Source organism: Sebastes fasciatus, chromosome 16 (assembly GCF_043250625.1).
Source record: "Sebastes fasciatus isolate fSebFas1 chromosome 16, fSebFas1.pri, whole genome shotgun sequence".
NCBI classification, from domain to species: domain Eukaryota; kingdom Metazoa; phylum Chordata; class Actinopteri; order Perciformes; family Sebastidae; genus Sebastes; species Sebastes fasciatus.
This window is the reverse complement of record NC_133810.1, coordinates 17544051-17557382: the sequence shown is the minus strand read 5'-3', so window position 1 is coordinate 17557382 and position 13332 is coordinate 17544051. Positions and strand designations below refer to the sequence as shown.

The 13332-nt window shown below is 39.0% G+C and overlaps 1 protein-coding gene and 1 long non-coding RNA gene across 5 annotated transcripts in view; both read right to left on the bottom strand.

The window, feature by feature from the left end:
* cadm2a (cell adhesion molecule 2a) overlaps window positions 1–13332 on the bottom strand; it is a 254049-nt gene that overhangs the window by 105886 nt on the left and 134831 nt on the right. The gene's annotated exons all lie outside the window — the stretch shown is intronic.
* On the bottom strand, window positions 622–3918 carry LOC141752548 (uncharacterized). Its single transcript, XR_012590268.1, has 2 exons — window positions 1408–3918; window positions 622–1324 (listed from the first exon to the last, which is right to left on the bottom strand). It is a non-coding gene; the product is annotated as an uncharacterized LOC141752548 (long non-coding RNA).

Below are 13332 nucleotides of genomic sequence, written 5' to 3'. Positions count from 1 at the left end.
TGATGAAGACCTGACACAAACAGACAAATACTGTGAACTACTAAACTCACATATTTTCTCTTTGGTTTTTTCCTCACGCATGCATATACATAAATGCTGTTAACACAATCACAATATTCCAGGCTTTGTGTGATAATGTGGGAGGGCAGACTTTTGTTTTTAGCAAAAATCAGAAGCAGACATGATTATTAATATTTAAATCAGCAGCTGCTAAAACCTATGTTATGAAGATTCCGAACTGTTCGGATTAAAGGCCCTTTAATATCTGCCGTGTTTGCTGCTGTTGAATGAAACTCAGGTGAGCATAGAACATCTTCTGACCTGAGATAAGTGCACTTGGGCTGTTTCCCTGCGAACCTAAACGGATGTTTTGAAGTCAGGAAAATAGGCAGGAAATCATGTGTTTAATGTGGTTAAATGTTTGATTTTTGTTGACATTTCCCTGCACTTCTCTAAAATGTCTCGGAAATAGCCAAATGGCTTTATAATACCGAGGAAACAAAGGGCAGAGCAAATTGCGCACATGGTCAGTCTCTGGCTAAATGAGCTGTGAAATAGAAACATGATAAAAGTTTTTGACATTTCTCTCACGGCGGAAAACACGAAAAGCAGAAGACAAACTGAGAATATTCAGCATGCTTTCGATGCATAATGATGCACAGTTTTATTGTAAAAGACAATAAATAACTATGCAATTACAAGTACCTTTGCAATATGACAAAATATTTCAAATATTGAATTGTTTGCAAATTTAGATTGATTTAGTTAAATGGCTTAACAATAACTTAAATGGACATATATAGTTAGTTACATCTGTTAGCATGAAGGAAACTTTTTATTTTTTTCGGCATTGTGGAATTTTTTAATTTCTTTGTTTTCGACACTAGTGTCAAATTAAGATTTAATTTAATTTGATGTGAGGGACATTTAAAGGAGATTCAAGTATCATTCAGTGATGTTTGCATTAGTTGACACTGAAATTACAATTTAAGACGGTTAAGGCTGTTGATACCGAAGTTTAAAACATGAAACCCCCAGTTCACTGCTGGCCTCTGCTCTGGTTTTATCTTTTAAATCTAAAGCAAATGAAAATTAAATTTAAGTAATTTAAGAAGTACGTCAATACCGGTAACAATATGTTATTGAATCCAGATACATTTTGCCAGCAGCTGACAATTTGATTTAACGGTTAACTGCTGGGATAATATTTCCTCTCTAAGAGTATCAACTTGAAAAAAGTCAACTTCAGAGAAATCAATTACACACAGTCAATGTCTTTCGTTTGCCTTTCTTCTTTCTCACTCTTCTTCACTTAGCCTGCACCCTGTGGGAAAGGTCCATTTTAACAGATTGACAACCAATTGAAACATCGAGTAGCTGAGCATGGATCTTTTTGGTTTTACTCACTTAAATGGAGGTCTTTTTGAAGGTTATATTCAACTGACATTAACCGTTTTGTTTGGATTCATTGAAAGTATACATAATCCGTGTTGTTTAATATGGCTTTCACACATTTCAGGGAGAACAAAAGTCATCGTGGTTCTCTACAGACAAATAGGCTACCTGTGGAGAGACAAACACTGACTGGCTGCCAGACTTTTATAGTGCTGTTGTCCTGAAAGAAGGACAACTGGAGGCCATGATGAAATGTCTTTCCTTCTTTAATAGGATGTAGTACGTCCTACATCAGCACACTTCCACTTAGACCCGCCTGTTAGTCTCACTTGGCTGCTCTTTCCTTCCCCAGGAGAAACTCCGTAAAAGACAAGACATTTATTTTGTGGAATACACACGTGCATGTGCATCCATGCATGCCAAATGCACACACATGCACATGAATGTGGACAGGCATTTATACAAGGAGAGACAGACTCATGATCCCTCAGCCCATTTCTGTCTGTCACTGACAACTGACATTGTTTGGTGTTTTAATGCCAGATTCTGGTACACACATGCCTTGCTGTGGCACATGAGAAGTAGATATGTGTTAAGGAGGGCTGTCAATCGAATAAAATATTGAATCCATAGTTAATTGAGATTAATCGCAAATTAATCACACATTATTTATCCGTACAAAATGTACCGTAAAGGGAGATTTGTCAAGTATTAAATACTCTTGTCAACGTGGGAGTGGGCAAATATGCTTGCTTTATGCAAATGTATGTATATATTTATTATTGGAAATCAATTGACAACACAAAAAAAATAAAAATATTGTCCAGAAACCCTCCCAAGTACTGCATTTAGCATAAACAAAATATGCTCAAATCATAACATGGCAAACTGCAGCCCAACAGGCAGCAACAGCTGTCAGTGTGTCAGTGTGCTGACTTGACTATGACTTGCCCCAAACGGCATGTGATTATCATAAAGTGGGCATGTCTGTAAAGGGGAGACTCGTGGGTACCCAGAGAACCCATTTTCATTCACGTTTCTTGAGGTCAGAGGTCAAGGGACCCCTTTGAAAATGGCCATGCAAGTTTTTCCTCACCAAAATTTAGCTTAGAGCGTTATTTAGCCTCCTTCGCAACTAGTATGACACAGTACCAATGGATTACTTAGGTTTTTCTAGTTTCATATGATACAAGTATCTTCACTCTAGCTTTAAAAACTGAGCCCGCTACAACCAAAACATCTTAAGTTGTGTTAACGCATTAAAGAAATTAGTGGCGTTAAAACGAATTTGCGTTAACACGTTATTATCGCGTTAACTCTGACAGCCCTAGTGTTAACATATCAGGTAAGCACTAAGCTTTGCCAGCCGGATGGTGAGGATTTGTTGGTCACATTTTGAAACATTCAATACATCTGAGTCAAGAAAATACACAGAAACAAAGAGCTTTCAGTGTTCAGCTTGTGTTTTTTCTGACTGGTGGTTAGCTGCACTGGTTAGCTGCAAGTTACTGGCCAGAGATAAAGGAGGCCTCATGAGACCATACAAAAGAAACAACCAGCAACAAACAACCTCAAACATTTCTGTTGTTTTTGTACCCATTGCACAAAATGTTCAGTGCAGGATTGTCTGGAGCGTGCATTGTAAATGCAGAGGAAAATCCTGCCTCTGAGTTGTATTGATTCCAGCGCTCAGGCCCACTGTGTGTATGCGAATTGCACCGGTGTGTGTTTGTGTGGAAATGTGATTGTTTATATTGTTGCGCATGTGTGTGTATGTGTGTGCCCTCTGCATCGATCCCCCGCTTTGTTCCAATTATCAGGGGTATGGGGCCTAATACTGCTATTCACACAAGCATTAGAGCAACAGAGGCGACCACATCTTAGAATGGAGGCTTACTGTAGGAGAGTGGGAGGAAGTGAGAGGAGGAAGAGGCAAAAGATGCAGAGCCGAAGGAGGGGGGGAGAAAAGAACACAATATGATGCAATAAATAAACTGATATTTCAGGTTATTTTTATGCATTTTATAAGATTGGAGGACAGCTTCCCGTGCAGCTGCTATATCGTGAATCTCCCGTCAGTCCAGACAAAACAGGTCCACATTGTGTGTATATTTCTAAAGCATTCAGTCATTACTGAATGACTGAATACCTTGGAAATATACTAAGTAAAGAAAAACATTTTTGCAAATAGGTGAACAAAAAAGCAAATTTGAGCAATTTATGTGTGAAACAGAGTTACAAATCCTTACGGTCATTTGTAAAAAGCTGACTGATGACTTCAGTGTATTATCTTCAGGTCACTGGCTACAGCCACATGACATTAATGAAAGGTTAGGGTTATGATTGCATCATGATGGCATTTGTAATCGCGGCTAGAGATAGTGGCATGTGCAGTTCTTATTTCAAAACCCTTTTAGGTTACAGCAAGGCCGTAGCCATGGAGTCATCATTTGGGGGGAACCAAATCTGAAAAAAATTTAAATTTGAAAACGAATTTCTTGCTATTCTAAAATATGGGATGAACTCCTCTCTCCTGTACCTTCATCTCCACCTGCCTGTCTACTCTCTCTCTCTGTCTGTCTTTGTCTTGATTGTATTCTGAAATACACATGAGAAGCCATATTTAGAGGCAGTGTTGGGTGGATCTCAGACCCTCTAGAATATTTTGTACATTTTAAAGTTAAATGCGTCAATCTGGTGCAAGTTTTTGCTCTTGTAAAAATTTGTTGTGCTCTAGTTAACAATTTAATCATAAAGACATCGGATTTATGGATATGAACGATGATGACACTAAACTGTACTGTAACACAACAGTTACACCCACAAAGCGTTGTAAACGAGTACCAAATCAATGCAAAAATTCTGAAAACACGACGGTACTCTCGAGAATAAGGTCGTCCCGTCATCGATAGAAAATATGTTTGGGATGAAGTAAACTCACCATCGACCTTATTTTTCCCCCTGAAAATGCTACATTGTGAACAACAAATCTTTTTTGAAATGGGAAGGACGGGAGCTAGTTAACGTTAGCTGTTAGCTCTGTTCAGGACTCTGCTGCTTAACGGCTACTAACAATGTTAACTAGCTCTCGTTCTGCCGATTTCAACACGGGAGGTGCCATACATTGTAATGTGTTCAGGCTATATTCAGTAAAAATGAGTATTAGGTGAAGGTAAATTCTTTGACGTTATCATGATGTGTTCAAATGTAATCTTGTAAAATTGAGTTTTTTGTGAGAAACTTGAATGAATCCACTTGTTTGAATGAGATGTTTTCACAGCAATATTAAATAGATAATAGGGAGGGAATTATGACCTGTTTAATTTCCTAACAAAAAACAGTATGCCAACAGTAATAAAGGAGTGTATGTTGAAGTAGGCTACATAGGATTTATTGTTTTACTTTTGTTTTTTACTGTGTTATCAAAATTATATCGAGAATCTTGGAATTTCACTGGTATTGCAATCAACGACTAAATTTCTGGTATTGTGAAATGTATGCTAGCTAGCTAACATTCTGACAGGAATTTAGCATAACATTTTGAGACGATAACCATTCATAGATTTATCATTTTCATAACACTTTACAAAAACACAATTGACAGTGATATAGCCTACGCCATAGGCTACTCATATTATGTTCTAGTTTTCCACTTTTTACTACAATTTGAAAGTAATGCAGTAGAGAGAAAGTACAGTATTTGACATTGATTGTACCTACACCCACAGCAGCCAACAGCACCAGTACAGCATAATACTAGAACTGGTAAGAATAATAATGGCAATTTGTTAAGTTTATTCATGATTATTATTACATTAGCCCATGATTATTTTGGACGGCGGCGTGTGGATTGCTTGTCGTAGCGGAGCAATTTTTTTATTCATCTATATTTTCATCAATATATATTGGGGCATTTTGAGCATATTTGAATATTTCTTAATATATATTATAATTACGGCCTTGGGCTACAGTGCTCTCAAAGTTATCAGCTGAGGGAGCATTTAGAGGGAGAAACTGTACTTTCCAAAGAAGAACACCAATTATTTATAATGTGACACAACTGAGATTTTCTTAAAGTCACTTCTACGTCCACGCCACAAGACATTAGTTATTAATGCTTCTGTGCATGCATGCTGACTGGCCTTTTCTCTGGGTTGCAAATGGACACCCACAGTGTGGATTAAAAGATTTAGTGCCGTTACAGAATTGATTTTCTTATTCTCAGTCCACACACACTCCTGTCTGTATATTTGTGAGTGTGTACAGAAGTGCCATGCAGCTCCTCAGTAATCAATTCTAACCCATAAACCCTGGGTTGGAGGTCATCATTGCGGACATATAAAACAGCTATTGATCGCCTTCCCAGTTATCTTAACAGCATAAAACAACATGAGGGGAATCTTCAATTAAAATCATTATTACTTGGTGGCCAATATTAAGTATTGTTCAACCTATAAAGGAGGAGGTATGGGAATACGAAGGGAGGAAATAGGGAGAAACCTATTGCTAGGGAAAGGTAAAATGAGATGCATTTGTGTCAATTTGTGAGTGCGTGTTTGCTGGTGTGGATGAAAATCCCTCTTGCGGTTTGAGCCGCATTGTTTGATTCCACTGATTCCACAGTAAGAGTCGCCAGGGGCTTGTTGCCAAGGTTCAGCCAATTGAATTAGGGATTTGCTGTTCCCTCCTCAGTCCAACCCTCCTGACCATTTCCTGTTTCTAGGGATCCCAGAGGACCCTTCCTCTCCATTCAGCTGTGGACTGTAATTGTATTTAGGATGCCTGTGCAGAGCCCAATGCAATACAGAGAGGAGGAGAGAGAGAGAGAGAGACAAAGGGAGATAGAAAGAGAGTTGAAAGGATGACTAAACATGACGGTGGGAATAAAAAAAGGAGAAGAAAATGAATGAGGAAAGGAGGAAATTCTTAAAGATGGATGTCTGTAGAGGGTAGGGCTGGTGGCTGGGGGTGGGTGTGCAGAGATAGACTATCCACCCGTCCAAATGGAACACAAGGTCATTGTTCTCATTAGGTTTCCAAGCCTGAATAACCTAGGCTGGTTGGAGACAGTTTGGTGTAAGTACTGCAGTACCCATGCTATAAAGCATGAGCCTAATAGACTATTATATCCAAAGACATTAGGGTGGTAGCAAAATGATTTTCCTTCACCCTCCACCCAATTTAAAAGCAACCGCGGTATTATATCTCATAGTAACTATTATATTTCAAGTCTCGAGCATTACAAATAGCCCTGAGTATGCCATTAGGGCACATTCATTTTTAGATCCATGTGTCACCTTACAATCAAACCAGCCATTTTAATATCAATAGACTGATTTAGCCTAATTCATAGACGACCTGTCTCCTGTCTGTCTGGAAGTTTGCGTAATATCAGTTTGTTAATGAATGCAAGTGAGAATTAATTCACAACATGGGCCCAATTATCAATATGAATTTAAATGAGAATTAATTCCTATTATTAACATAACAGCAGGTGTAATCCATTCCGGGCCCTTTGACAAAAAGTGAAATATCACCCCACCTGCCCAAAGACCTTTCGCTTAGGACGCCCTTAAGGTCGCTCTCCCATAACCACCCACTGGTGTGGTGCACCTGTGAATACAGAAGCTGGACACAATATCATTAAGTCATTTCAATAGCACTCAAAGTACCTTTGTCACCTGCATATTAAGGTGTTCATTGTGTTGCACCATAATTCCATTCAACATACAACAGCACATCTATCTTACAGCTGAGGCATAAATAATAAGCTGCTTTTTTTACTTTCAGTCAAAGCAAAAATGAAAACGAACACAACAGGGATCAGGGGCTTACTGTATCACTCAAAATGAGTTCAATATAGTCAACTTGAGTCATGTTTTACAAAGCCTTGTGATCCAAGGTGACTGGTTTCCCAAATAAGAAAGATGAAAAGAGGAATCAAATAGAGTAAGATGTAGGGATGCACTGATCTGACTTTTTCAGTCCCGATACCGATAACGATACCTGGGCTTTGGGTGTTGGCAGACACAGAGTACCGATCCGATACCAGTGTTTAATTAATAAGCTGTGTGCCTCACTGTGTGGTGACATCATTCATCATGTGTGAGGCAACATCAGGTTTGACTTAAACATTGCTTTCTTAACTTTGTAAAACCAAATGTAACAAATAAAATGCATAGATGGTAGAACAATTAAGAGGAATTACAATTCAAGTTTAAACCCTGGTAATGAAGCAACAAATTGGTCAAAATCTAAATAGGAATTAAAATCCCAGTATATAATGTATATGGGTATATAAAACAAAGAACTGAAAAGATCGGCCCCATTGTCACTGATACCCGATCCAGCTTTTTGAGTCAGTATCGGCCCGATATCTGATCCGGTATTGGTATCGGTGCATCCCTAGAAAGATTGATAGACTATACAACTGTGGAATTATTATAGGCCTATACGCCTCAATTAAAGATTAATTGATTGGTTGTCAACTATTAAAATAATCGCCAACTATTACGATAATCGACTAATAGGTTTGAGTAATTTTTAAAGAAAAAAAGTCAAAATTCTCTGATTCCAGCTTCTTACATGTGAATATTTTCAGTTTTCTTTACTCCTCTATGACAGTAAACTGAATATATTTCAGTTGTGGACAAAACAAGACATTTGAGGGCGTCATCTCGGGCTTTGGGAAACACTGATCGACACTTTTCACCATTTTATAGACCAAACAACTACTCGGTTAATCGAGAAAATAAATGACAGATTTATCGGCATAGAAAATAATCGTTAGTTGCCTCATTATATACATTTATGCACACATTCTCATTCTCATTTAGCTAATAGCCTACAAAAGTGTTTTGCTCATTGTGGCAAAGCTCAATAGGCTTATGCTTGAGACAGCCATAATCTCAAATTGGCTGGTCAAGAGATGATTGACACTGCTCTCCTTCATAGCATAAACGCTTCCTTCACCCTATTAGAAAAAAAACACCGTTTTTAAATATAAATGTCTTTGTGTTTGTGTCAGCTCTACATCACTGCTATTTCTTCGATCCATATCTGGTCAGGCTCACACTACCCACTTGTGACCCCAGAAAATACTCAGCTAATACTGAGAGACAAAATAAATTAATTCATATACTGTACGTACGTAGGCTGTTCCAGCAAATTTGACACTTACAAAATGTCTTCTCAAAAGCAAAAAAAAAAAAAGATGAGAAAGCAACTGCCACTCAGTTCAAGCATCAATAATCATGTTCACTATGTTGTTGTACATCAGATAATTCTGAACGCTTAGCAACGTAACGCTGCTGTCTGCTCTTGTTTGAGTGACATATCTGCCAGACAATGAGGCTGAGTGCATTCTGATTGGAGCACATTGTTCAGCTCTGACTCAGACTGTCACCTTCCAGCTACATCTGGAGAGAGGATCCAGCTTGACAGGCAACGAGACAGAAGTTCACACTTGCAGAAATGATTTATTCAAAACTTAGTGCGCATGTAGCTTTCAGCACAATGATGTATTGTATCACTATCACACATTTTATCACACACTTTTGTTCCCATCATAGAATCTGTGACTCAAATTCAACAATTGCAGCTGTGTTTCTGTCCATGGTTCCGTTTTCTGTGAATTATGTTTGACTCCCTCTATGTTTTCACCCCCTGGCCTACATCCAATGGGACCATAAAGCCATCTTTGGTGGTGCCCAACAGTTTTGTCTGACATGTGTTGGTCAGGCTCTGTCCTTCTGTTGCGCCGCTTGGATCAAAGGGGGAAGCTACTCCACCCATCTGTGTCACATTTAATTTATCGCAGGCACGACAGGCCTTGCTTGCCTTGATGGCGAGGGCGTGACACAGCTACACATGTCTGCCCGCGAGCGAACACACACAAGCAGCAGGAAGAAATAAGGCGACACAGTATGGCAGGAGATGATAGAAAGCTGATTCAGGTAAACTGATGATTAGCAAAGAGAAGAATCAAGCATCAACATAGAGCTGCAACAACCAAAAAGCATATGGCATGAGTGCCCTTCCACTCCTTCCTCCATTGCTCTAATTCTTTCTCTCTCCAGAGAAAAGATGAGAGCCCTCCTTGGTCTTGCTTTGATGACCAGGTGCTGGGCAGGTGGCGTGGAGTGACAGGAGGTATCTCTGCATGTGTGTGCATGTGTGTGTGTGTGTGTGCATGTTTGTTTGTGTGTGTGTGGGTGCGACGGAGGAAAATCCGTCCCCACAGTAATGAGAGAGGTGCCAACTGCTCTTCCATCTGGCATTGAGAAAACTTTCTCTTTCTCTCTTCTCACCCCCTACACTCCTCATCATCTGTTCATTTGCTTCTACTTCAGTATCATCCATTTTGACATTTTCAGATGATGTAAACACTCGACTGCCCACACGCACTTCATCTTAGCCCAACACATTAGACCTGAGAAATTCAAGCTACACCTCCCACTGAATTTGAAATTGGTACGCCGGCTACTTACTAAATGGAGCCAATTGGCAAAAACATCTGGTTACGAAATATCTGTGGCTTAAATCCACTGTACTGCTCGGGAATTCGCTTTACATGCCTCTGCCCTGAATATTCCAGACAAAATTCAAGAAAAAAAAAAAAAGGAATAAACTTTCCATGGTAAGGCAAACTTATTAAACCTGACCAGTAGCTACTCCAAATGCAATGGCAGAAATGTCTATACATTTCCAGTAGAATTGTCCAGATTAATATAAAAATACAAGTTCAATGTGATTATAGAAAGAATCCCACTAAATAAGGAAGCTAAAGGTTAATGGATTATACTATAGTAGCTAAGCCAAAACAGCTTCTAGACAGTCAGAAGGCTTTCCCTTTCAGGACATCGACTCCCTGCAGCCAACTAAAGGCTGGTTCATCTGCAGCGACTCATTTGACAAAAGCACTGCAGCAAAGCATCACTATGCATGCTGATGCACTGGGATTAGAGTGCATTTGTTGAATTCGTGCACAAACAAAACCAAGCGACTACAAACAAAATGCACAAACTTTGTGCTAACTCGGTATTGTTGGTTAGAATTTAGCCAATTTACACAATGCACAACTTATAGGGAGTGTAGAAGTCACTGGACACACACAGTTAACACCTTTCCACAAACAAATATGTCTAGTTAGATATTTATTAGTCCTTTTGGAAATTCATAATGTGTCATACAGCAAACATCAGATAAATGAACAGACAACTATAATAACACTAACAACAGACATGACCAACAACGTTAGCCTACTACAGACCTGTTCACCACATCATTAAAGTGCTCTACATATCATATCATAAGTTCATAAGGGGCAGCATCCTCACACAAATAGAGGTTCAGTCATTCACAGTCCGATGATTCGGAGGAATGGCACCATGTACGATGGTAACAGCTCTTGTGCACTAAATGGGGGATGTACTATAGGTCACAGTCGATTAAAATATTTAATTGCAATTAATTGCATGATTGTCTTTAGTTAATCGTGATTAATCGCACTTTTTTTATCTGTTGAAAATGTACCATAAAGGGAGATTTGTCAAGTATTTAATACTCTTATCAACATAGGAGTGGACAAATGTTCTTGCTTTATGAAAATGTATGTATATATTTATTATTGGAAATTAATTAGCAATACAAAACAAAGACAAATATTGTCTAGAAACCCTCACAGGTACTGCATTTAGCATAACAAATATGCTCAAATCATAACATGGCAAATTCAAGCCCAACAGGCAACAACAGCTGTCAGTGTGTCAGTGTGCTGACTTGACTATGACTTGCCCTAAACTGCATGTGATTATCATAAAGTGGGCATGTTTGTAAAGTGGAGACTTCCGGGTACCCGTAGAACCCATTTTCATTCACATATCTTGAGGTCAGAGGTCAAGGAACACCTTTGAAAATGGCCATGATAGTTTTTCCTTAAGTTAGGAGCATTATTTAACCTCATTTGTGACAAGCTAGTATGACATGTTTGGTACCAATGGATTCCTTAGGGTTTGTAGTTTCGTATGATAGCAGTATCTTCACTCCAGCTTTAAAACTGAGCCCACTACAACCTCCGAAATATTGATTGCGTTAATGTGTTCAAGAAATTTGTGGAGTTAAAATTAATATGCATTAATATCGCATTAACTTTGACAGCCCTAAGGGAATGTGATGTCTCTCTCTAATAATCGCCTGCCCTTTCCTCATCACTCGGGACTCAGAGGTCATCGTCATGCAATTTTAGTGGACATGTTGACTATCTTATGCAGTTGACTTTATTATGCACCAACCAAATGAAAAATACCAGGCAACAGAAAGTTCAAATACTCTCCACAAATGAGTGATAGAAGAAGACCAATATATGTCCGTCCACTCGAAACTGTCTCAGTTTATGCAGAAAGTTTTCCTGGTAAAATAAGCTACGATTTCATGCAATGCAAAAGAAATATAGAATTGGTTTTGGTTGTACTTCATGTTGGTGAGTTAAAAAACAAGTTATCTTTTGAGAAAAAACTTTCTCTGGAAAGTCATGTAAAGAGTATATAATGGGAAAACTGTCAGTTTATGCAGTCATTAATGAATTAATTATATTCTACGACTGCTACGGCTGTTTCACAGGTAAGAGACGCATAATATGACAAGGATTATGATTGTATTCCATAGCAATCGGCTTCAATACGTTGTCCTTGTGCACATATCCGAGCTCTCTGCATTGGTCATGAATCTTTAGAAAACGATTCAAAGGTCATGAATCCGTCATGTTCAGTACTGAATACAACCAGACACTATTTACTCAACACATACCCGCCCTCTTGCTGTATCTATCTCACACACTCACACAAACATGGGGGAGAAAGACAGGCAGAAAGACATGCTTGCATACAACACACATTAATTGACTTTCCAGCTTCTTCCACAGGCATTTTTGAGTGACAGGGGCCGCCAGGGGAGATGGGTAATGATGAGGCAGCTGGCAAATGGGCTGATGGGTAATGAGGGACCCGGCGCTGGCAGCCGATGGTTAGATGCTGAATTAAACAGAGTCTACTGTGTGCTAACCATACATTCAATATGCTATCCTCTAAATGTCAATAGAGTGAAACCTGGAACATCAAACTAACTTTCTGTCTCTTGTCATATTGTTGTATTATATGAATGGTTAATTAGCATCGCGCAAACAAGAATGTTTTTATTTTTACACTGCTTGTTTCGTTGCAGCATATTCTGCTCGGGTTATGCCAATCACTTCATATTCAAAACTGTATCTGTACAATACGCTTGAATACTTGTGATTGTGCGAATGACTTGGAAAACCCAACAGCTGTGGCGGTGCTGCAGCTGAGGAGGTGCAAATTGTACTCGCACACAGCGGATACCTGGTTTGTCTGATCTGTTTGCCCACACCTATTTTTTTTACACAATAATGATCAGAGTTTTTAAAGCCACTTTCCAATGAGATGCCATTTCTGTTTACTCTACATCATGTAGACTATGTCAACTCTACTTCTGCAGTTTCACCATCTGTTCAATATCAACAACTAACAATTGTTTTTCATGCTCCTGATTGCCATCAATTTACGCTACCGACGGTGTCTCTCTCTTTCTTTGAGCAACAAAAATGCAGAAAATTCATTCATATTCCATAAAATAAAATGGTTTGAACAATAAGACGGCGCCAGATTCTTTCAAATAGCTGTCATGGCTTTAACACTGTAATGTCTAGAGCACATTTTTACATGTTCACCTGCAGTGGTGGGACAGGTTTCTGCTGTGGTAGCAGGATAGCCCTACACAAAGCCTTTTAAGCTTAAACATCTCCCTTGGGTGTGGGGCATTCTCTTTTAGCTGACTGCTACTCTAGATGTTCACTATCCTCCACGGGGCACTGGGATACAGAGAAGTCAAGTACAGCGAACATTACCATTTGGCACTGTG